Consider the following 27,467-nt stretch of genomic DNA (forward strand, 5'->3'; position numbering starts at 1 on the left):
TACTTAAATATTCTAACTCCGAGGTCACACTACATACAAAGACACACAAAACACCACCACACAAGCTACATTCTCCTTGCACACACACATCCCAGCAACAAAACACACTAACACACACCACAGCCCCTATTCTATACCCTGTACACATACACAATTACCTGACTCCACAACTACAGTGAAACCTCAGAAGCACGGAATTCAAAACCTCTGGTATTCGAGGTTTTGAAATTCGCGCTTCTGGGGTTTCACTCTTTTCAGCATTCCACTTTATGGGCTCAAAATACTGAATTTCAATATTTCAGTATTTCAAGCTTCTAAAGTGAATTCGCATATATATATATATATATATATATATATATATATATATATATATATATATATCTATATATGTGTATATATATATATATATATATATATATATATATATATGTGTGTGTGTGTATATATATATATATATATATATATATATATATATATATGTGTGTGTATATATATATATATATATATATATATATATATATATATATATATATACATATATACTCCTTTAGTGTGATTGTTAGCTGTTTCTTTCTTGTGGTTGATTAGTGTTAGCAATGTTGTCTAAGGATTCTAAACCCTCTGGGTTTAAAAAATGTGAAAAATGTGGACAAAAAATGTTCATTACTGATAGGCATACCGTTTGTGTATATTGTTTAGGAGGTGTCCACCTCCAAGCGTCCTGTGCCATTTGTCATCCTTTTAGTCACAGGGCTTTGTTGGAAAGGAAAAATAAGCTGATTTTAAGAGGCCTATTGAAAACCCCCTTCTCCAAGGAAATCGAAGAAGGTCTAGGTTCTTCCAAGTCTGGTCATTCTCTGTATGCTAAGTCATAGAAGTCTATGAAAAGGTCATGTTCCTCAAGTGCTCCATCAGAGCCATCCAAAAAGGTGCCTAAGGTTTCCTCTCCAAAGCAGAAGGCTGTTGGTGCCAGTGGAGTTTCAGTTACGGAGCTGGTCCCCTGAATTGGAACCAGTATCTTCAACTCTCAGATCACCATTGTTTCAGCCCTCCAAGTCTCTGGCCCCCTCCACTTGATCTTGCAGGAGCCTGTCCGACTGCGACTTGGATTGTGTCATGTAGAGACTATTAAGGACACCGGCACTCACTAAACTGTTGTCAGATTCAACCCCGACGGGTTTGAATCTGAACAAATCCTCCCCTTCTGTATCGGTTACTCCTCCGATCCATCTTCGGACCTTGGAGCCGGAATGTCTGGAGCTGATCTTGGTGGAACCGTCGGAACTGAGACCTATCACAGGGTCTTTGGATCTGAACATTGCTCCAATGTCCTCAGTTCCATTGGAACCTGAGGAGTCTAGAGGGCTGACGATCTCCGTTCAGGTCCCAGGAGGGGAGTCAGATTGGACAGTCTGATCTGAACTTGGTTCTCAGGGCATCGGCTGGGGAGAGCTCGCCTCCTACCTCAGCCTTGGAGCTGACCCCCTTGGTTTTGGGGATTCCCTCCAGTTCTTTGGAGCTGGAAGTTTCCTCATATCAGGGGCTTTGGGCTTTTGAGGTGAAGAGGAGAGTGCTGTCTCCATAGACAGGTGCACTCTCAGGTCTGGACATTCTTCCCCCAAAGGCACCAGTATCTGTCTCTATACCACTGTGTCCACAGGGACACAGAGATCCTAGGCCTCAGGATACCCCACTGGGTGACCCCCTCTCTTCTGAAACCTCTTCAGAATACCCCTCTGAAGAGGTCAATTGGAAGAGGTTATGTAAGAGGAAGCATTAAGACTCCCCAGAGGAGTCCATCACATCTGATACAGACCTCGATGATTCTGTAGGGTCCCCACGGTTGCCTTCTGAGGATGTCTCTTTCACAGACATCTTAGAAATACTAAAACAGAGAGGTGGCTGGAAGTCCATCAAGTCTTCAGAAGAGGAGTCTCTAAACCTGAAGGCCTTCGTATTTCACCCTCCTCCACTTGGGTGTCTCTGCCTTTTGACAAACTAATGGACTTAGGTTCTCAAAAAGCATGGGAGTCTTCAGATTCAGTGGAATCTGTTCCTCAGAGGACAAATAAGTTCATCACCTCACCAGCAGACAAAAAAATTTCCTAACTAAAGGGGTTACAGTAGATGCTATGATGGTGGTGGCAGCTATCAAGAAGGAACTCTCGGAGACATCTTCTGTCCATCTGCTGAACAAGGAGTCTAATATGATGGACAGATATGGAAAACATATTTTTTCAGAGACTTTTGTGCTTAGATCACCAAATTACCTGACTCACTTTACTAGACTTCAGAGGGATCTCCTGAAGGAGCTAGGAGATACTCCCCAAGGTTCAGTAGCTGAATGGGGTTTCAGAGAAGGTTTCCTCTCAGCTCTCCACCTTAAATTCAGTGGTCAGCTCCTCCATGAGAAACATTTATTATGCATCAGATGGAGCAAGCAAAGCAGTGGGTTCAGGAATTTCCCTAAGGAGACATTCCTGGATGCGCTTGAGTGACTTTGCGGAGTTCTTTAAATCTTCCTTTGTGAACGCCCTGTTTGATGCCTCATCTTTGTTCAGGCCAAAAGTCAAAGATACTCTAACCAGGTGTGAACAAGAAGGAAAGACTCTCTCTGCCATAGGAGTCCATTTTTCCCTACCTACCAGACCTTATCCCAAAGGTCAAAAAGGGGGGAAATTGTGGTTTCAAAAAACCCAGAGAGCTTTCCAAGACACACGTGGTGCTTCTTCCCCCAGGGGCAGTAGGGGAAGTGATAATGGAAGACGCCAACCATGTGGCAGATGGGGTCCGCAAAACCAGGGCAACAGGGAATCATTCCTTGGTAAGCCCTTACAGTGCTCCTGAAGGGAGGACCATCTGTCCATCTCTGGAGGCAGTCAGGGGCTGCTTATCTTTGTATCCAGAAGTCTGGCTAACTGTACTGAAACCGACAGTCAGCATGTATAAACAACTGAATGGAACAAACACACTGAATCCCCTTGGGTCTTGGGAAGCTGCACAACCACCAAATGACTGAATAAACTGGAGCGTTGATTTTTAGAAATTTAATAAACAATCCAAAAACAGTTTAGCGCTTTCACTCAAACAATTGAGCTTCATCAGAACTGTTGATCACTTACATACCTCTGACTTATATGCACTTTTTGGCGCCAACATGAATTCAAAATTTTAAAGTTACAGAAACCTTATATGAATACTATGAATTGTTAAAAAATGCTGAATAAAATCTGTCATATGCCTAAAATGTATTGACTACACCAGTACAAAATATATAAAAAATATATAAAAAGTAATAAAATAATGAAGTATAATCTGTAATATGTAATATGTACAACCTTCCACTCTCATATTATATGATAGATCAACTCCATTCTATTAGTAAAATACAAATTTATATCACAGCATATATTTAATACTAATACTTCTTTATTTTATTACTTTTTATATATTTTGTACTGGTGTAGTCAATACATTTTAGGCATATGACAGATTTTATTTAGCATTTTTTAACAATTCATAGTATTCATATAAGGTTTCTGTAACTTTAAAATTTTGAATTTATATTGGCGCCAAAAAGTGTATATAAGTCAGAGGAATGTAAGTGATCAACAGTTCTGATGAAGCTCAATTGTTTGAGTGAAAGCGCTAAACTGTTTTTGGATTGTTTATTAAATTTCTAAAAATCAACGCTCCAGTTTATTCAGTCATTTGGTGGTTGTGCAGCTTCCCAAGACCCGAGGGGATTCAGTGTGTTTGTTCCATTCAGAAGTCTGGCTAACAATAACAAAAGACAAGTGGGTACAAAGCATCATATCCAGAGGTTACTCCATACCCTCTTCCTTCCCCATTCCAATCATAAAACACATCCTGGATGTTCCACCCAGTCAAAGGGAACAGGCAGCACTAGAAATACAAAAGTTGCTAGACAAAAGAGTCATCTAAACAGTCCCCGCAGACCAAATAGGATCCAGAACGTACTCAAGTCTCTTTTTAGTTCCAAAGAAAACATGGGACTAGAAACCCTTTATGGATCTCAGCAGGTTAAACAAATTAGTAAGAAAGTCCAAGTTCCAGATGGTAACACTGCAGTCGATGCTCCCTTTTCTGGGACAAGATGATTGGGTGTGCTCTATAGATCTCAAGGATGCATACTACCACATAAAAATGGACAGGGGATCCAGGAGACATCTGTGCTTTCAGCTGGTAGCCAGTCACTACCAATTTCAACCTCTGTCCTTTGGCCTCATTTCATCCCCCAGAGTGTTCACCAAGTGTATGGCAGTAGTTATGGCTCACTTGAGATGCCTAGGATTCTGAGTTTTTCCGTACTGAGATGACTGGCTCCTAACCGCCACCACTGAGCATCTACTACAAAAAGTGAGAGATGCCACTTGCATCTCTACTCTCACCTAGGGATCACAATAAACTACGAAAAATCTGCCTTGCTGCCATCTCAGCATATTGTTTTTATAGGAGCAGAATTAGATAGAACAAAGATGATGGCCAAACTTTCACTGGAAAGGGTTCAAATTCTACAACGTCAGATCCTAAACCTTCTTCACAAGCAAGGACAGTGGCTACTGTTCACTCAGTGGTCCATGCAAGAACTACCCATGTCCCACCAAATATTGATAATGGAATCTTGCAAGAAAGACCTTAGTTGGTGGCTTTACTCCACTCATGTGATGTTAGGTCGACCCTTTGTACTTCCCCAGCCATTAGCCACAGTGACCACGGATGCTTTTCAGATACGGTTGGGGGTGGCATTACCTAGGAAAGACAGTCTAAGGCACTTGCAGGATCATGAGTTCCATTTGCACATCTGTGTCCTAGAGATGACAGCAGTGCTTTTAGCATTGCAAGCATTCCAGAACTATCTTTCACTGGGAACTATTGCAATACAGACAGACAACATGTCAGTTGTGTTGTACATAAACAAACAAGGAGGAACCAGATCTTACTCCCCTTGTGGGGAGGCCCTGAAAGTATGGCAGTGGGTGACCACCTCCCAACACCTTTTGGTAGCAATGCACATCCCAGAGAAATTCAACGTGATAGCAGATAAACTCAGCAGAGTGATTTTAATGCCTCACGAGTAGTCCCTAAAACAAGAAGTAGTGGAAAAGATTTTCTGCAAATGGACCCAGCCTTGCTGCGACCTTTTCACCACATCCATGAATGCGAAATGCAACAGCAGCTACATTGTCCCTGGATCCCCTGTCCATTTTTATGTGGTAGTATGCATCCTTGAGATCTATAGAGCACACCCATCTGGGAGAAGTCAATGAGGAATGCACTTGTACATGATTGGCCCTTGGGCCCCTCTACGCTTTTCCTCTTTTTCCGTTGATACCCAGAGTTCTTCAGAAAGCCAATTACTTGGGAAGGAATTTTATACTTATTGTGCCATACTGGCCTCACCAGATCTCATTACCCTTCATGTGGCCTTGCCTGCACGAGGAGCCTTTGATTCTGGACCCAGTTTCAGACCTTTTGACTCATGCATCAGGAATGCTTCATCCCTCCCTTCAAACCCTCAAAATGACAGCTTGGCTGCTAAAATTCCAACCATAGCCAGGCTTCCTAACCTTTCTTCACCAGTAAAACACATTCCAATTTCTTCTCAGAAGGCTTCAGTGAGAAAGATATATAGAAGCAAATGGAAAAGATTCTCTTTATGGGCTTCTCTTAACCATATTTGCCCATTTTCTGCCCCAATAAATTCCATTTTAGAATTCTTGGCAAAACTATTCAAGGAAAGTGCAGCCGCAGCTACTATTAGAGTTTAGCGAGCAGCAATATCCAATTTCCGTTTAGGAGAATCAGGCCTCAATGTTATGTCCCACAGATTATGCAAAGCCTTTCTGAAGGGTACTTTTTTATTAAGATCACCCATAAAAGATCCACCAACACCATGGGACTTGAGCTTTGTTTTATCCCACTTAATATTTTCCCCGTTTACCCAGCATCGTCCTCCAATCTCAAGTGTATGTCCTGGAAAACTCTTCTCTTGGTAGCAATTACTTCTGTTAGAAGGGAGTCAGAGCTGCAAGCCTAGTCAGTAAAGCCCCCCACCCCCATGCTTTTCCACAAAGACAGAGTCTCCTTATGAACAAACCCTTCCTTTTTACCCAAAGTATATTCAGAATCTAATTTGAATCAATCCATTGAGCTGCCAGTGTTTTTTACAAATTACAAGAATAAGGCGGAATACATGTTGCACCAACTGGATGTACATAGACAATTATGCTTCTACTTACATAGGACTAAGGACTTCAGAAAATCTGACCAACTATTCATATCTTTTGCAGATTCAAAGAAAGGTGCACCAATTTCTAAAGTGACACTTTCTAAATGGCTCTTAGATTGCATAACCTTTGTTTATAAATCCCAAAACAAAGAGCTTCCCCATAAAATAAAAGACCATTCTACAAAAGCCATTGCAACCTCTTCTGCCTTTTGAGCTAGACTGCCAATTGATACCATTTGTGGTGCAGCAACATGGGCATCACCACATACCTTTATCACTCATTAAAAAGTTGATTTGGCCTGCAGGATCAGGGCCTCCTTTGGTTCCACCATTCTGAAGAATATTCTCCCTTGAGCCACCCAAGAAAGATGGTGCCAGGGATGCTCTCCCAACCTTAATAAGAATGAAGGCTAGATTGGACAACAACACATACAGAAGTTATGTACTTACCATAACATTCCATGTGTGTTGTCCATCTCACCTTCATTCTTACATCCCACCCCCTTTCCCCCAACCTTTGGTTCCCAGAATATCCAGTGGAAAAAATTGGTGTTTAGTGATCTCTGACCTTCTTAACTGCTCTATAAGGTATTAATCTACTGTTATTTTTTTAAACTCCTTTTCCTTTTATAGCTGCAAACAAGATCTGAGGAACTCTCCTGGTGCATGATGGTATAGGGGTTAGTCTCAAGCTAGGGAAAGACCTCGAGCTTGTATATAAGGCCGAGCTGGATCCGAGGATCAGATACAAACCCAACCTTAGTAAGAATGAAGGCAAGCTGGACAACACACATGGAATGTTATGGTAAGTACATAACTTCTTTTTAACTGAGATCTGTGCATCAAAGTAGCTTCCAAAAAGTCATGCTCCACATAAACTAGATGATACTCCATTAAAAGTTTTTTTCAAGATTATAAAATCTGGCATAAAGGGCAGCCTCGGTGGTGTTGTGGTTAGCATTGCCACCTCTCAGCAAGAGGTTCTCCGGTTCAATCCTCGGCTGGGGTGCCTTCTGTGCAGAGACTGCATGTCCTCCCTGTGGTTGCGTGGGTTTCCTCAGGGTGCTCCAGTTTCCTCCCACATCCCAAAGACATGCTGTAGGTGGATTGGATACTCTAAATTGACCCTAGGCATCAGTGTGTGCGTGTGTGTGTGTGTGCCTTCCATGGAAGGTTGGCTGCCAGGCCGGCAACTCAACACCGTAAAACTCCACTGCCAGTCATGAGCAGACAGGTGATCCGCTGTGGTGACCCCTAACCGGGAAATGCCAGAAGAAGGAGTAGAAGATAAAATCTGGCATAAAATTCTGCAATTTATATTATGAAAAGAACTGAACAGAAATTACTTCAGTTTTTAAAAGTCTACATGCAGCTAAAGACAAGGGCAGTCAGCAAGTTTATTTCCCAAGGATTTATTTTTAGAAAACTGAGTCCAAAGAGCCAGTTTAGCTTTTACAGACTCCAAACAGTCATTGCCTTCATCTACTTCAAAAGCCCAGTCTCATGATTCTCCTTCAAGCTTTATCCACCAAAATAATTGTTGTTCACTATACAGCTGTGTCAGCAATTTTAGGCCATGTTTTACAACACCACTGTTTTAAGGCGGGACAAGATAACATTATATTTTTCTGACAAAAATTCACAGGTATCATTTGGCAAGAATTTTGTCTGTCACACCTCATTAGGAAATATGTTGCAGTTCATGTTTGACTATGTTTAAAGCTCTTCCGCTACCTTTTGACCTCATTTTTAACACATTTTTCTTCTTAATATCTCTTTTGGATAAGGCATCATTTATTTGGTTGATTGTGTTTGCCATGCCTTCCTCAATTATCACCTCTTTTTCTATATCTTATCCAGTTTTGTGATCAAAACACATCCACAGTAATTAATTCACTACAGTCAATTTGCTAAATTTAGCTACATAATGTATACCATTTAACACATATATTAGTAGATTGGCTGAAAGAGCCAAGCAAACAACTTCTCAAAGCACCATGAGATTTCTCCCTTTGTGCTTCTTTTGAATATAGCATTTGCTTTTATCTAGTAGTATCTAGTTAGGACTATTAATATTTTCTGAGAGTAGTTTTACTACTTTATAATGCTTGTGATAACTATAGAATTTCTATATCATTACCTTGTAAGTTTAGACTAAGTGAAGAACAGGTTAGATTTTTGATATTATGGCATTACTGATTCTGTTATGAACAGACAGTAGCTTTAAACATGACATTGTGACATTGCATACTTGAGTAGTAGCTCATTTGATTCTCTTGGTGGTTTTTGGTAGTTGATTTTTCATTTTAATTGGGTATGGGTCTACTGAAAAAGAATGAAAGACCCTAAACATCAAAGTTCACATGGTCGACCATAAAAGCTCAACTTTGCATATGTTGACATGCTGCTACTCATGTACTGAGCAAAAAGTCTCAGTGCATGCAAAACAAATTTTCAAAAAATAACCTTAAACATAATTTTTGTTGGGGGTAAAGCTCCCATGAATCCCTGCTAATTGTATTTACTAACTTCCAGATAGAACAATATTAGGTAAAGGACATATTTCCCTACCCTGTGAATTGTGTGTTCTTGCATGCCTGTCGATCATCTGTGTAGTCCAGTAAATTTTGTTGACTACAGAGATGTTGACCAAAAGGGGATTCAATTAACATAAATTCACCTGTATATACATTTTATATAAAAGTGTACACACCCCTGTTAAAATGCCTGGGTTTTGTAATATAAAAAAATGAGATGACAATAAATCAGTTCAAAACTTTTCTCACCTTTAAAGTGACCTATAACCTGCACAATTCAACTGAAGAAGAAACAAATTTGTTAGGGGAAAAATATAAAAAATAAAAAATTTACAATAATCTGGTTGCATAAGTGTGCACACCCTTAAACTAATACTTTGTTGAAGCACCTTTTGTTTAATTACAGCATTCATTCTTCTTGGGTAGGAGTCTAGCAGCATGGCACATCTTTACTTGGCAATATTTGTCCACTCTTCCCTGCAAAAGCACTCCAAATCAGTCAGATTGTGAGGGCATCTATTGTGCACAGCCCTCTTCAGGTCACCCCATAGATTTTCTATTTGATTTAGTTCTGGGCTTTGGCTCGACCATTCCAATACTTTAATTTTCTTCTGGTGAAGCCATTCTTTTGTTGAGTTGGATGTATGCTTGGGGTCATTGTCATGTTGAAAGGTGAAATTCCTCTTCATCTTCAGCTTTATAGCAGACGCCTGAAGGTTTTGGGCCAAAAGTAACTGGTATTTGGAACTGTTCATAATTCCCTCCACCTTGACTAAAGCCCCAGTTCCAGCTGAAGGAAAGCAAACCCAAAGCATGATACTGCCACCACCATGTTTCACTGTGGCAATGGTGTTCTTTTGGTGATGTGAAGTGTTGTTTTTTCACCAAACGTACTTTTTGGAATTGTGGCTAAAAAGTTCAACCTTCTCTTCATACCATAACACATTTTCCCATATGCTTTTGGGAGACAGTGTATTGTTTTGCAAATTTTAGCCAGGCCTGGATGTTTTTCTATGTAAGAAAAGGCTTCTGTCTTGCAACCCTACCCCATAGGTCAGAGATATAGGAATACAGGAGATTGCTGTCACATGTAGTACACAACAAGTACTTGCCAGAAATTCCTGCAGCTCCTTCAGTGTTGCTGTAGGTCTCTTTGCAGCCTCCCTGACCAGTTTTTGTACCCTTCTCCTGACTTGATGCCTTTAAACAATGAGATCCATTTGATGCTTTGTAAGCTCTCAGTGAACCATGGCTTTTTCTGTAGCAGGCACCTGAGTAAATGTCAGGAAAATCCTACTAGGACAGCTGAACTTTATTTGGGGTTAATCAGAATCTTTTTAATTGATGGCAGGTGTGTACTCAAGAAGACTGAATGCTGTAATTAAAACAAAAGGTGCTTTAACAGAGTATTAGTTTAAGGGTGTGCACACTTACAGTATGCAACCAGCTTATTGTACGTTTTTTTATTTTTTATATTTTTCCCCTAGCAGATTTGTTTGTTTTTCAATTGAATTGTACAGGTTATAGGTCACATTAACAGTGGGAAAAGTTTTGAAATGATTTATTGTGGTCTCATTTTTATATCATAAAAACCTGGCATTTTAACAGGGGTGTGTACACTTTTTATATTCACTCTGTATACATATATATATATATATATATATATATATATATATATATATATATATATATATATATATATATATATATATATATATCTATACAGAATACATGCATTTGGTCGCGTGACCAAATGCCGAACGAACGTTTTTCTGAATCTTAATGTCAAAACTCGCAGGCACGAATGCACATAATATTGTGCATAACTTCAAATTGGAAATTCCCGGTCGCACAACCACCGCAACAAGCTCTACCATGGTTGAGAGGGGGGAATATTAGCTTGGCCGGCATTCGGTATTTCCGAGTTCGGCATCTGAAAATTTGACATATGCAAAACTGCGGTCACTGCTTTCGGAATTTCTAGTGTCGGACCTCTGCCGTTCAACTAAATGTTTGTATTCCTTGAGTGTGTGTGTGTGTGTGTGTGTGTGTGTGTGTGTGTGTGTGTGTGTGTGTGTGTGTGTGTGTGTGTGTGTGTGTGTGTGTGTGTGTGTGTGTGTGTGTGTGTGTGTGTGTGTGTGTGTGTGTGTATAAATATATAGATATATAAATATATATATGTGTGTGTGTGTGTATATATATATATATATATATATATATATATATATATAGAGAGAGAGAGAGAGAGAGAGATCTGATTTTGTTGAAATCCCATATTATTGAATCTCACTTTGTTGACACTCCAAATATCGGAATCCCACTTCATCAAAGCAGTGGGATGATGGAGATCTTTCCAGGGTAAGTAGTCTTTTGTGCGAGATGGTGAGCTTTGCCCTTTTCCCAACTGTAGTGCGATCTTGGAGTTAGAGGGGTGTGTGGGGGTGTGAGGGGCATAGCTCCCTACCTGGGTTGGTTGGGGATGGTGCAGTTTTTTTTTCTTTTTTGGGAAAATGGTTACTTACCCTGGGATAATCTTCTTTGTTCCACTGCCTCAATGAAGTGGGAGTTCAGCATTTTGAGTGTCTACAAAGTGAGATTCGATAATATGGGATTTTGATGAAATGAGGTAAATCCATATATATGTCTACATACACGCCCCCTTTTTCCATTTTTGCCAGTCAGGATGTGTGTGTGTATATATATATATATATATATATATATATATATATATATATATATATATATATATATATTTATATACATAAATATACATGTGTATACATATATAAATGTAAATATATAAATGTATAGCTATATGTATAAATTGTGTGTGTGTGATTACCTTTGAGCACTGCACTGCACCTACACTGCAGCCTACGTCATTGCAGTTATTGATATACAGAACTAAGAACAATGTTTGGTTCATATGTTGGCACTAGGCTATCGACCCTAGGGCCTGTGCAAGCCTAGCCATAACAATTCCCTGGATATTTCTTCCCACAATATTTACTTCCCAGGACCTCTGTCTAGCAGGGTGATTGACGTGATCCCCGGTGTGAATTACCTATCTCCCATCCAATTGTCAAGGTTCCTTTTGAAGAGGGCCAAGGAGGCACTCTGCTTGACATGTATGGGCAGTCTATTCCAGAGTATGGGGAGTCTCTGGCTCAGGAACCTATCCCTTCAGCATGTTTTATTCATTGTGATGACAAGGTTTAGATCCCTGGAGTGTGTGACTCTGAGGGACTGGGATTTCTTTAAGTGGAGCATGTCCAACAGCTCAGGGTTTGACATGGCCTTGTATGTTAAGCAGAAATCACCTCTGAGTAGACGATATGCCACAAAGTATAGCTGGAGTTTTTTAATATGGTCAGCATAGGACATCTGCTTTAGGCCTGTGATTCTTTTAGTGAGATATTTCTGCTGCCTTTCAAGCTATTGCAGATGTCTTGTGAGGTACATACCAAATAGGGCATTGTACTCTATAATGGGTCTAATGAGGGCTGAGTACAGTGAGACAATGACCTCCTTTTTTCTGGATGAAAAGCCCTTAGTGATGAGGTGTGCCACATAGAAGGATTTCTTGACTCTTGTGGCGATGTGATTATCGAAGGTGAGACCACTGTCCACCTGTGTCCCTAAGTCTCTCATCACACTTTCAGTGTTTAGTGTACTGCCACCTATGTGGTAATTCATGGCTAAATGTTTTTTCCCAAAGGGGATAACTATACATTTCTTGGCATTAAGCTTGAGTCCATGGCTCTGGCACCAAGCATCTGTTTCTGTAAGGCCCTTTTGTAGAATATCCACATCATTTGAGGATTCAGTAATGGCTCCCAGTTTGCAGTCATCTGCAAACTTTGTTAGCCAGAGTCCCTTAGTGTTGGCCTGTACTTCAGAGAAGTAGATGCCAAACAAGAGCGGTCCCAGGACTGAACCCTGAGGTACTCCATTTGTCACTTGTCTGGACCTGGATTTGGAGTCTGCTACTTTTACAGTCTGGGTTCTGTCAGTAAGCCAGTTGGCAACCCATCAAGTGACGTAGGGATTTATGCCCAGCTTAGTAAGTTTATCTATTATTCCAGAGTTGGGGGTGGTGGTGTTAAAGGCCTTGGTGAAGTCCAGATAGGTTGTCTGGACCCACCTTACCCTCGTCCACAACTCTGTAGGCTGATTTGAAGAGGTCAATGAGGTTCAGGAGACAAGATTGGCCCTTCACAAACCCAAACTGGGTGGGGTCGAGTGTTTGAAGGTTGCCAAAGTCTTTGTTTATAAGTTCCGTGATAATGCATTCCAGACTGATGGGACAGTAGTTCCTGGGATCCAAGGTGGATCCCCCCTTGTGGAGTGGGGTAACTGTAGCTGTGCGCCACTCAGTGGGCACAAAGCTTGAGGTGAGGCTATGATTAAACATGACACTTAAGTGAGGTGCCAGTTCGTTTTGTAGTTCATGTAGTACACAGCCCAGGACGTCATCTGGTCCCATGGATGCTATATTCTTAGCTTTGGAGAGTGCGTTTTCTTACCTGTGTGGCCATGATTACCAGAATTTGGCAATCTTTTGGTATTGAGATGGGCCTTTTAGGGGGTGAGAGGGGGATGAAGTTGGCACTGAATCGATTTGCCAGGATATTGGCAATATCTCTGGGATCAGTATATTTATTGCCATTCTGTTGTAGCTCAGAGCAGATCTGAGCATTGCCATTTAGATTCTTGACATAACTGTAGAATGCCTTGTGGTTGTCTTTGGAATCTTTAGCAATTTTATTTTCGTAACTAGCTTTGGAGGATTTTATGAGGGGGTTCAGCTTCTTAATGAGGCTGGTAAGGGAGTTTTTTTTATTTTTGCATCCTGGGACTTTCCTCTTTTCTGCAACAGTTTCTTCCTTCTGTTGCATAGTTTGTTTATGGCAGAGGAGCACCAGATTGGCTTCCTTTTTTTGGAGGAGAGTGTCTTGGTTCAATTTGAGATGGCACTATTCATGCACGAGTGGATGTGCACATACAGTGCCTTAGTGTATGATTCAGCAGTCAAACTTTCAGCTCCCGTCTGCATGGGTGTCATGAAGTTTGGTGCAGTCAAACTGCTTTTAAAGGCTGGATAAGCATTTTTGATGTTAAATTATTGCATGTCTTGTTCTGAGTAAAGTGTTTCTGCAAACAATACTGTGTCCTGGATTGTGAAATTTCAAAAATTGATAATTTATAGCAAATTGGTCCAGTGGAGTGGGATCTATCAAATATTTTTCAGTAAAAGTAATGCTTTGTTGAAGTGCTGTTTCTTTAATATATTTATTGCTGCTCTTCAGGGTACAACTAGCAGTACACAGGATGGACATTATAAACAAAAAGTGCTAGTACATATAGAACAGTTACACTGTTTAACAACTTTTTTCTGATGGAATTTATTATTACTAGAAAGTAAATCTTTAAGTTCATAGTGTCACTTATTAAGCATGACACTTACAAGAAGCTTGACTGACTATAGTAACTCAATGTTGATTTTTTTTTTTGTATGATACACAAACAGACCCACATACACACACACACACACACACACACACACACACATCTATATATATATATATATATATATATATATATATATATATATATATATGTATATATATATATATTGATAGATATAGATATAAGTAGATATAGATATAGGTATGTAAAATCTGCTGTGGGTACTCATGTACCATAGGATTAGCTCATGGATCACCTGCTTACTGCCACTTGCATAACATGGCAAGTACTTGACCCCCCAGCAGCTTGATCCTATAACACACATACATAATCCTCCACAGCACCCTAACTATAACCCTAAAACTTCCACCCTTTCCTTAACCCTAAAACCAAACCATGCTCCTTAACCTTAAAATATCCCAGCACTGCCATATCCCTAATCATAAACCCCATTCACTAAACCTAAAATGCTCATTCACCTTCTACCCCTAATCCTACACCACCAGGCCACTGTCATTCTCTCACTTTAGTTACAAACTGCACTTCCTAAACCCCTCAGTCTGTCGATAATCTTAATCCCAACCTTAACCCCAAATTTCCCATTTACTTTTTAGTACAACTCCCACTGCCTTTCCAAGATTGTTGCACTTACTTTGCTGGAACTCAAATACCTTTTCAAGCAGCAGTCACTGTGTCCCACCTGCAATACTGTGATCTGCAAACTGCAGGGACTCAAATAAATGAGTCGTTAAATATGGGTCGAGTTCTAAATTTTGAGCTTTCAAAATGACAACTTTCTTATGGTTGAGACCGTAAGATCAATGATCAAAGTTCTGAAACTTTGAACCGTTCACATGGAGATCTCTATACACCATGGAATGGTATATTTACCATTTTCCTCACTGTAGTGCGATCTTGGAGCTGGTATTTCCCCCATAAAAAATGTACAAAAAATGTTTTGCTTTTATTTTTTTTTAATTCAAAGTTTCAAATGTTTGAACTTATGGCCTCACCCATAAGAAAGTTAATGTTCTGAAAGTTTGAAATTTAGAAGTAGACCTATATTTATGTGTGTCTGTGTGTGTGTGTGTGTGTGTGTGTGTGTGTGTGTGTGTGTGTGTGTGTGTGTGTGTGTGTGTGTGTGTAAGTAAAATATATATATATATATATATATATATATATATATATATATATATATATATATATATATATATATATATATATATATATACATACAATTTGCATGCGAACAGCCACAAAGGCACAGTGTATATATCAATAAATACTAAAACAAAAAACACCATTTCAGCACTTTTATATCATTTAAATTATTTAATAAATCAAAATGGTTTAGGCAAATTCCCACAACAGACCTAATACATGGGTTTCACCAACAAGCTTTGTCAATGTTGTGAGATCAAAACTTCTTTTATATCAAATTTAAATGGCTAGCTAGCAACCGGCCAAAAAACTAGTATAAATCAACTAGTGAGTTTCTTTAACCATATTAAAGCAATGCAGCACTGACATCTAATGGATTTTTCTTTAAATTACAATTTGTAAAATAATTTTATTATATTTATGTAAATTATATATATATATATATATATATATATATATATATATATATATATATATATATATATATATATATTATTCAAAATGCCTCATTTAATCCAGGTCTCAGCAAAGCATCCAAAGCAGCTACATAGGCGTTGGAAGCTGTTAAAGACTGGGGGGGTGACAGGGGCACTTAGTGAACTAAAAGTTGTAATTTTTTTTATAACTCTTTGCTATTACAACATAGGTTCACTTGAAGGACATTTTAAGCTTAGCCAATTCCCTTTTGGTGCTTGAATTAACATTTTCTTATTGGTCTTAGCTATCCCCATGGCTGATAATTGTATATTAGCCCTAGTGAGAACAACTGTGATCATACCATAGATAATTTTAGGGGGTCATGTAATGGATGCAGCATTTAGGAATGCCTCTATCCATTAGTTGCATGAGGGGAAATCCTAGAGTACATTTTCTATTACCCATCCTTAGATCCAAGTTGCATTTGAATATGGATGGATGAGCTTTGCTTTATTTTTATGGATAGTCTGTTCTGGAACAGTGGTAGCTTCTGTGATATATGTCCATCTCTCCACAACATTCAGTTTAGATACCTGGACTGAGTATTTTTGATGCCATTTGACTTGCTGATGTTCAGTAGGTCCATCTGTATTATGGCGGAGGATGCTTTGTATGCTAGACATGTCACCTCTAAGCACTCTGTAGGATAATGAGTATAATAATAAATCTTTGAGCTGGTCCATGCAAGACCTGTTGTTTAGGACTTGTATCCTTTTAGTAAGGTACCTCTGAAAGTATTCCAATTGTTGCATAGGGCTGGAAAGATACATGCCAAAGTGGGCATTATACAAAATGATTGACATAATGAGAGCTTTGTAAAGGCGGACAACAACATCTCTAGATCTGGTCACAATCAATTTGTTTAAAAGCTGTGCAATATACAAAGGCGTTCTTATGACTCTGGGCACATGTTGGTCAAAAGTTAGGTCACTGTACACACAAGTTCTCAAATGCCAAACAATTGGTTCAGTTCTCAGAGGGCATTGTCATGATTTTGACACCAGTTATTATTTGGGACAAACCTTCCTGCATGATGGTTAAGTCATTTGGATATTCAATAACTGCTCCTAGCTTGCAGTCATCTCAAACTTAGCTGACCAAAGCTCTTTGGTATTTTCTTTTACTTTTGAGATGTATATGCCAAACAGAAAAAGTCTTAGCACCGAACCCTGGGGGACTCCATTGGTGACTGGTCTCTTCCCCTGTTTTGATCTCCTGCATCCTGTGAGCCAAGTCAGCAATGCAGCTGGTGATGTAAGTATTTGCTCCTACATTATTCATCTTTTGTACAACACCTGAGTAGGGGACTGTGTCAAAAGGCTTGGCCAGGTCAAGGTAATGTGGAGTGAACTGTTTTACCTTTATCCATTGCTTTGGTAACAAGAGTAAAGCTTAAAATTTGCCCATCATTTTGAGCTTTTCACACTTTCCTCTGGGCTGTTTTCAAACCCATTTTTAGGGCCATGCATACCTATATCTTTCCATGATTCACCTTCCTGATTGTATTCAATTATATTCCTTGTATAATACAGCACACTTGTTAGACTTAAGTTAGAGCGCATTTTAAATTTATTGTTTAAACATTTTTCCAGTAGGCAATAAAACAAAAATGCATTAACCAATAATGACAAATCTGCCCTATTCAGAACATTTCCATCATAAAAGTCTACTGCCACACACAATTGCATTTTAACTTTATTGTTTGAACATTTTTCCAGAAGGCAATGAAGCAAAATGCATGCACCAATAATGACAAAACTGCCCTATTCAGAACATTTCCATGATAACAGTCTACTTCTACATACAATATATAAATACAGAATCACAGTCGATTGTAAACTATAGGCATGTTGCACAGCTTCATGAACTTATTTTCATTTGGGGGGGGGGGGGGGCAAAAGGCCTAAACCAGGGACACATTTTAAACATTGCGTGTATAATTTTGGAAAGTTGCTTGCATAAAATGTTGTTACCACCATGCATTTCACTGTCAAGTCTTGGCCCCAGAACACTGTGCACTACAGTCAGAGCAACATACCACTAAGCTAAACCAGCAGTTTCTTGAAAGACAGGAAGACAAACTTAAATGGCTATCATATCATTTAGTGAATTCAGTTCTCACTTCTCACCATAGCTCTCAACCGCTTAGCATAAAAATACAGAACAAAGCCAATAATGAGGGAATACAGCCTCAAGATAGGAACACATTTCAAATACTGATTTTATAACCTTAGAAAATTGCTAGAATAAAAGGTTTTGTTTTACCACTCCTGCAATCCAGAAAGAACAGAACAAAAATGTGAGGCATAAATTTCCAAGTGATGGTGGCTAGGGACTTTAGGCTCTTTTTACCTGTACCCAAGGTACAAGGTTTGAGCCTGAGTACCTCTAGCCACCAGATGTATCCTGCTGGGGGCATTTACACACACACACACACTCTGATAGACAGACTCCTCCGGTAGCATTCCCGCTCCACTCTAGCATTCAGCTTCTGTCCGTTTCCCCACTGCTCCACTCTGCAATTAACTCCTGTCGTTCCTACAGTCCAGACACAGATTTGAATCTGCTCCATTACAGGCTTCTTAAATAAATCCCTTCTGTTTCTGCAGCAGCTTCTGAATATCCCGCTTGCAAAAAACAGTCGGAAATACGTGCGCTGCCATCATCGCGGCAGTTGGGAGGTGCAGAAAGGGACAGGGGTATATATGATCTGCAAAAGTGGGGTGGCTCCCCTCCCCCTGCACTCTATGGTTCTGACGCCCATGAGCAGTTATCCTTTGACTCTTTGTTTACAAGCTAATATAGGATGTTATTTATTGTACTTCTTGAATACCAAATCTGTACCAACAGAGGAAACCCTGGCTATAGAATGTTGCTCTAAATGCATAAATAAAGGACATTGCTCCCTTTTTGAGTTGTAATACATAATTTTCACTACAGCAAAGTTTAGGCAATAGTTTACAGTTTCAAAAATAGTATAAAATTGGTTCAAAACATGCTAAGGAGTGCAGGGGAAGGTATAAGGCAAGAACAGATGAACTAGTACTAGAGGTTCAGAAATTAGAGAGACAGTACAAGGACTTGTGCTGCAGGATAAATTACTTTTGTAAAGCTTGAAATAGTTGTAATCATATTTGTTTTTTTTCAGTTTAGCAAACTCCTGACAAATAAGAGCAATACAAAACATTTTTGGGGGTTAAGCTGACAACCTTCTAAAACACTGTGATGAAAAGATTCTGGAAGTGAACCATGGAATTAACTATAACCTTCCTAAAAAACAGCAAGAATTTAATCACATGTCTGCATCTTATCAAAAAAGATTGTGGTGGTGAAGTATCAATCCTCATTTAAAATTAAAGAATTCTTGGCTGTCAAGGATGTAGGAGCCTTTGTGAACACTTTGTCATTGCTGACAATTTTGGCCAGTCTCATGGTTAGGAGGTCATATTCTAAATTCAGAGATATTCATGGCCCTTGCACATTCACTTACATGCAAAGCCCAGAGATTGGACTTTTTCACCCAACCTTTCTACAAAGAATAAAAAAAAAATAATTGTACCTCTGCAACTGTTGTTTGCTGAAGTGGAATAAAAGGGTCAGTTTCCTGATGAAATATGTGAAAAATGCAGTGTTTGTCAGTTCTGAATAGACAGATAAAACCCTGATGATGGCTCAGGTGACCTAAGACTGATTAGTAGCACTACTGACTGATGAAGTTCTCAGGGAAGAATGGCTGTGCCCATCATTGGAGGACAGTATAGCAAAGCTGGCTATGTATTGTGTAAGTCCTTCAGATGAGGGGCTGGGATACAGATACATGACCTGGGGTGGGTATTAAGCTTACCAAGCCACTAATGGGTAGTTCATTAAAGTAATAAGCTACAGCAGTATGAGAATGGCTAGACCTCCCCAAAGAGATCCTTAGGTTCCACGCCAGCCCTATGCCAAATCAGAGAAGTCTGGCTGTATAGTAAGCTGCTGATATACACAGCAATGGATGTGGGCCACTCAGATAAATGCCTTAGGATGACTCAGGACAGCACAAATTGCTCAAAAAGCATATTAACTTATTTACATAATTTACAGTAATAGCAAAGCAAATATGATTATATTCAGTTTTATTATCATATAACAATGGCAATCCCCAAAACTAAGAAAAGCTTAATTTGTTACAGATTGTTTCAGATATATACATCTACATAAACATCTCCCAAGATGGAGGTCATAGTCTCAAAAGAATGCTGTTCAGAATGCCTTTTCATGCACAGCAAATGGCACAGGAAAATAGCAAATCATTTGAGATAATAAGTAAATGAAAAACAAAATCTGGATCTCTGGGCAAGGCAATAAATCTCTTATCTATCATTTCCAGTCTACTTTCTTACCAGTGTTATCCTTGTCATCAATTAGACTGCACTACATTATCCTACTGGAACCAAAGCCTGTAATAACTAATACATTACATTTTGAAAAAAATACCATAGCAAAAATCTTTCTAGTCCTTATAGTTATTATCTTCCATCAGCCAGTTAACTTTCCAAAATAGATCTTAGAGTTTTCCATTTGTTTCTCTTATCAATGTCTGTTGACAAATAACCCATTCATTTTAAAGAATAAACAGATTTGCAAACAACAGCATGGTTACATCTAATTTTCTCATTTTTAAATCCCACTGGAGAACACCAAAATTAGTAATATATTAGTCAACATAGCCTTTTGGAAGTAACTGTCTGCTCTAACGGTATGTATGGACTAATGGTTTTGTCCCCTCAAGTCCACACAGACCTCTAGCCAGCAAGCATATCTAAGATCAGCCATTCATAATAGATGATCACATTATCCTTTAATATCTTTAAGCAACTGACCTCCCCTCCTCATACATAATTAGCAAGCTTAAATGGAATACTTCCCCAGACTTACTATTACAAATTTCCCCTTCTTCCCTGGTGGGACTCACTGAATGGATAGAATTTAAAATACTAATATCCAAAAACAAATTTTCCTTCATTGCATCTGCCTTAAAACTTTTCGCAAGAATTTAACAACATACCTCTCAACCTGGAAACATCAAAAATCTGGACAAAGGCCCATGAAAAATAGGTACAAATCTGTGCGCTGATTAACATAACATTTGCATACATAATTATTTAACCCCATTCACTCCAATGGAATTGTGGGATACCAACTTTCAAATACAAACTAAAGAACAGACAACCAAAATATGGCCCCAAAGTCCCCTGCAGCCATTCCAATGTCCCGTCCCATTATTTGGCTATTTCATCCCATTAATCATAAACACTGTAAAGTGCTTAATGCTTTACTACTACAATGATTATTTGGATTTCATTTAAAACTTTTATTTTACATTTTATAGCACAAACACTAATAGACATCTGCTAAACAAAGCAATACAGTCTCACAATAAAAATAGACTTAGTATTGAAACTTCTCGGCCCTTGAAACTCACATTCATTTAAACAGCTTTGAAACCCACATTCAAAGACAATGCATCTGGCCAGTGGCAGATAAAGATTACCTTTGGGCTGTTTTCAAATCATAGGCCCTGGCACACGAAACATATATCTGTTCTTTGATACACCTTCCTGATTGTATTAAATTAGCTTCCTTGTATAATACAGCACACTTGTTAGAGCACGTTTTTAATTTGTTGTTTTGAACATTTTTACAGTAAGCAATGAAACAAAATGCATGAACCAATAATGACAAAACTGCCCAATTCAGAGCATTTCCATCATAAAAGTCTGAGTAACTTCTACAATCCACCAGTATCAGTAAATATGTAAATAGTAATATATCTGTAACTAATGAAGAGGTTACTGCTAGCAAACAACTTTATATTGTATTGTTTCATCTACAAATAAAGTACCTTTTGCCCTTGAGGAATAAATTGCATATGTTACATTAAAAATAAGCTAGTAATATTGAAATAGGGAATGGATGGCAAACTGATAACAGGTTCATAGTTAGTAGCTTTCTCCACCAAAGAGGACATTCTCACGACTGCAGCATCCATCACCTTTAAAAGTATAACAGTACAGTATCAGCAATCCATCTACATACTATGGGAGTAGAACCCACAGCCTTCTGCATAAAAAGCAAGTATTGTGCCTGCTATGTTACTAACAACACAAACAGACTTGGCATAAGCAGCACTAAACTTCTCTCCCTGAAGATCTATGCAACACAAGAAATCTGTAAAAAGATAAAATGTATTGGGGGGGCAAAAGCCCAAAACCAGGGACACATGTTAAACATTGCTTGTATAATCTTAGAAAAGTTGCTAGAACAAAATGTTTTGTGTTGCTATACATTTCCTGAAAGATAGGAAGACTGAAACTTAAATGGCTATCATTATTTAGCAAATTCAGTTCTCCCTGAATTTGCCAGAAAATCACAAATTTTAAGAGGAACAGACCAAAAGTATGAGACAAACATTCCAGACACTGTCACACACACACATACACACACACACACATGCACACACACACACACACACACACACACACACACACACACACACACACACACACACACACACACACACACACGCACATGCACACGCACACATTCTCTTGCAGTCGTTAAAGTAAAACGAATGAAGTTTCTGTTAAGTAAAGCACACACTTTCTCCTGCCTGCAAGCCAGTATGTAAATGAAAGCACATTTTCTCCTGCAACTGTTAATGTAAAAGTAAAATGAAAGCACAGTTTCTCTGATAAATAAGTAAAGCTCTCCTGCCTGCAGCAAGTATGTAAATTTCTCGTGCAGGCTGAGCTCACACATAAACAAATTGTAACCTGGCTGCAGACTACAGCCTTTAAACAACTAAAGCTGCTGCTGTTTTTCCTGAAGCAATTAAATAAGCAAAACTCAGCCATTAAATAAGCCAAGTGAATGAAAGCACAGTAATCACATTATTCACATAAACATAGCCTGCAGCCTTTAAACAAGTAAAGCTGCTGCTGTTTGTCCTGTAGCAGTTAAATAAGTAAAACTTAGCCATTAAATAAGTAAAGTAAAATGAAAGGACAGACTGTAGTCACATTATTCACATAACAAACGTTACGTAGCCTGCAGCCGTTAAACGAGTAAAGCTGCTGCTGTTTGTCCTGCAGCAGTTAAATAAGTAAAACTCAGTCGTTAAATAAGCAAAGTAAAACGAAAGCAGTAATCACATTATTCACATAACAAATGTAGCCTGCAGCCATTAAATAAGTAAAGCTGCTGCAGTGCTGCTGTTTGTCTTGCATATATAATACTGTTAGTGTTTAGTTACATTTTTTACCTGGAGAAAAGACGATCGGGGAATGAATGCTGTGCTCTGCACACACATACCAGTCTGCAGAAGCTGATGTCATCACATACACCCTGAATATGATAACATCAGGGGTTAAAAAAGCCAAACAAACCAGGAAATTCAGAAATTAAAGGGGCCACACGGAAATTCCTGGCACCCCAATATATTGCCCTCAAAACTGATATTGACTGAGGAATTTGGTATGGCTGAGAGGTATGTTTAACAAATACAGTACAGATTATTAAGTTTATTTACACCAGTTTTTTAACAATGTACTTATGCTGTCTATGAAGGTAGAAGAATGGGCATTAGTACCTTCATGAGAACAGTAGTTAAATATCCCAGAAAAGTCTTCTTCTTTTCCCAGTTAGGGGTCACCACAGCGGATCACCTGTCTGCTCATGATTGGTAGTGGAGTTTTTTTTTTTACAGTGTCGAGTTGCCAGCCCGATGCCCAACCTTCCACAGAAGGCACACACATGCACACACTCACACCTAGGGCCAATTTTGAGTATCCAATTCACCTACAGCATGTCTTTGGGAGGAAACCGGAGCACCCGGAGGAAGCCCATGCGACCACAGGGAGGACATGCAGACTCCTCACAGAAGGCACCCCAGCCGCAGATTGAACCAGAGAACCTCTTGCTGTGAGGCGGCAATGCTAACCGCTGCACCACCGTGGCCACCCTACACTACATTAAACAAAGCTATAAACATACTAACCAACCACAAAGAACCACTTTCAGTCTCCAACAGGGATTCAGAATAAAGAAAGCTGTCTCTGTTTTAGGCTAACTGTTTCAGCTTTTAACAATATGGGTCACTTCTGCTGAATGCACCTACTTGCTTTGGCAACAGTGTCTAGTGTCCATCACAAATTTGTCTCATAAAAGGATATCTCAGTCCACTCAGCTAAACACATTTGATAACCTTTGCAGTGTGTTTGCCTTTATCCATCTCTGGTATGCCTGCTAATCTGAAATTCTTTCTTTTTGCTCCACAGTCTGCTCTTCCACCATCTCTTGTCCTGCTGTGCTGCTGCTGGTTGAGCCTTAAGTTCAGCATTTCATCTATAACAAGTTCTAACATATCCAATTGCTCTTTAAAAGTTTCATCACTTTGAAAAATATTTTATTTTTGACAGCAATATTCTCCTCCAGTCTAGTGTTCCTCTCTTTCAATTCTTTAAAGCACATTTTTTAAAGAAACTCTTTCTTTTTCAGCAGCCATATTTCCCATTGTTGAAGTTTGTGCCATATGTGATCCATTTTCAGCACTACTGAGAACAGTTCTTTGCAGCTTCCCAAGCCCAATTATGGATCTTTTTCTTTCTCTTGTGTATCAAAGAGTAATGGATCCTCTGCTTAATGCTTTTAAGTGTTGCAAATAAGAGAAAAATCCTGTTAAAAAAGCCAAGTTACCTAAGACTTCAGAACATACCTCACCTAAGTTCATTACCAAAAGTCTCGATTGTGTTCTAAAAACATTTGTTTTAAAATACAAAAATTTAGAGACCAACATGGTGGGACACAAGAAAACTTTTTTTTCAGGCCAGATTATAGTGTATGTACAGGCTTGGCTTATGCTTTTGAGACTAATTTTGTTCTTTTCCCTTAAGATAGCTAAACTTGGTTGCACTTATGGCTGTCCTCATTTATCTTCTGCCTGTGACGGATTCTTGGTATTGATCAGAACTATGCAGTTTCTTTTCTCTGGAACTTACAAGGCTCCTGTCTGTAAGATGTCATTTAATCATGCTTGTTAGCCACACACATTTGTCCATTCAGTCTTCTTAACTAGCCAGACGCTATGTATTTTGTAGAAGATTTAAGAGATTTAATAATGCCTTGAGAGCTATATTTATATAAAAGATCTAAAGAATGCCCTTCCAGGTTATCACGCCCACCTTAATAAGAAAAACAGTCAATGTTTCAGAAAAGTAGCTTCTCCAGGGATAGGCTATGGATAGATCATTAGAGAAAGGCCCTTTTGATGTTTGAAAAGTAAGTGAATCATTACTGAACAGTAGCTACTGAGGAAGCTGGACAGCTTTCTGATAATGTGGCATCTATCAGTTCTGACACAAGCATTACAATAAATAAGCAATTATGCCATCAACAGAATTCATCTTAGTGGACTCTTGAACACCTGTGATGGGTTATTGAAGGCTATAGCTCCTTTGGATGCTTCTAAAAGATAAGTTTAAGTTCAAGTATGGCTGCAGGGTACAGCTGTATGAAGAATACTCTTGATTAATCCATCCATTTATTGTCATTGAGTCACATCTGACTCTTATAGCAACTTTATAAACAGCTGTCACCATTCACAGAGTTGACTGAGTAAGTAGGGAATGGAGTAGATTACAAGAACTTTCTTCTGTATCACACGCACACGTGCACACACACACACACACACACACACACACACACACACACACACACACACACACACAGACACACACACACATCACATTAAATACCTATGAATAATTTAGGCTCACAGATACACCTACTGTATGTCAACTCCTTCATCATGAAGCATAACCAAGGAGAAGATATATAAATTAATGAATATTACATATGTCATTCCAGTGCATAATTTTGTTTGCCCTTCTACTTGTACCTGAATAGTAAACTATTTAGGGGCATCATGTTCTGATGCCTTGTTTTTCAGTACTACTTTAGTTTGAAGGCTATTCTTCAAAAATGCCAGTACTCCCCATCCATTTATGCCCTGGTCTGCTGTTAACAAACATGTCAAAATGTTGCACAATATAACTAAAATGACAGATGTCATCCTTTATACCTATTTCAGTAACACTTAGGTATCAGTCTTCAATATCCAGACCTGCTACAATGCCCATTTGTTATTGACACTTATATACAAACATATATAAATATATATAAAAAGAAAGAATAGTCTAGCACTTACAACATATCATTCTTAAATGGTTTATTCAGCACAGAAAAAAATCAAAAACAGCATACTGTGGTTTCTCCACAAATGCAGTGTCTTCACTGTATTATTAAAGTGCTACAAATAAAGTTCACTTAAATAAAGTAACACTCATATACATACCTCTCAACACTACATATTTTTGCAGAACGTTCAGATTTTTGCCTCAAATATTTGGTCTGTTCCTCATAAAATCTGTGGTTTTCTGGCATATCATGGAGGATTAAAGTAATTAAATAATGACAAAAGAATGACATATATTTGAGTTGCAACTTCATATCCTTCAGAAAGAGCACACTAATGGAAGTCATGTTATTCTAGCAGCTTTCTGAGTTTAGAAGAGCAATATTTAAAATCTGTCATTATTTTTGGGCCTTTGTACCCCCATTATTTTAGGATATATCCAGATTTCTTACATTAAGAGGTTGAGAGGTAAGCCCATACCATATGACCTTAATAAAAACAGCACTATCTGCAACAAAAGTAAGGTGACAGCAGTCTAATGAATGTGTGAACACACAATAAAATCATTTGTGTACCATAATGAATAATGTGGTGCAGCAGTAGCATTATCGCCTCACAGCAAGAGGTTCTCCCGTTCAACTCTCGGCTGGAGCGCCTTCTGTGTGGAGTCTGCATGTCCTCCCCATGGTCGAGTGGCCTTCAAAAGACATGCGTGAATGGGCATGCCTTCATTGAAAAAAACAATTGAGGCAAATAACTGTCTCCACTATGTAAAACAGTACGAGTGAAACAGGACCCATTCAAGTAATCACAAAATTTGTTCCAATACGAACTAAGCTCAAAAACATCGGTTAAGCGCTTTCATCTGTAAATTACAGACTTCATCAGAACACCATATCTGTGTACTACAGACAAATTTAAAAACTTTTTGGCGCCAAAATGGGCTACTAAAAAATCTCATTTAAAGAGACAATACATAAAATATACAACATACAACATATTAAATACTACTTGAACAATTAAAAACACAGATATTAAAAATAGATGAATCTAATAAATGTATTCATAAATAAATAGAAAATATTATATTTTTAAGGTCTCAGCTGGACAGGGTGATCCCACCAGTCTGGTTAAGAGTGTGAATTTACCTAAAACACCCATTGATCAGTTACAAGTCCGTAACAGCAGTCGCTCTAATGAACATGACCTGACTTTTGATTTTTCGTTATTCCAAGTCGAGGATGATATCGAGCATATAGGAACTCGCCCTAAATGGCAGGCACCCATTAAAACCTATGCTGCAATGGCCAAAAACAAAATTAAATTGGACAAT

At 38.7% G+C, this 27,467-nt stretch overlaps 1 protein-coding gene across 1 annotated transcript in view; it reads left to right on the forward strand.

Moving 5' to 3' along the window:
- LOC122802675 (cytidine and dCMP deaminase domain-containing protein 1-like) overlaps positions 1 to 27,467 on the forward strand; it is a 1,973,793-nt gene that overhangs the window by 144,998 nt on the left and 1,801,328 nt on the right. The window lies entirely within an intron of this gene.

The sequence above is a fragment of the Protopterus annectens genome, chromosome 5.part0 (assembly GCF_019279795.1).
Source record: "Protopterus annectens isolate FY-2018-M chromosome 5.part0, PAN1.0, whole genome shotgun sequence".
NCBI lineage: Eukaryota > Metazoa > Chordata > Ceratodontiformes > Protopteridae > Protopterus > Protopterus annectens.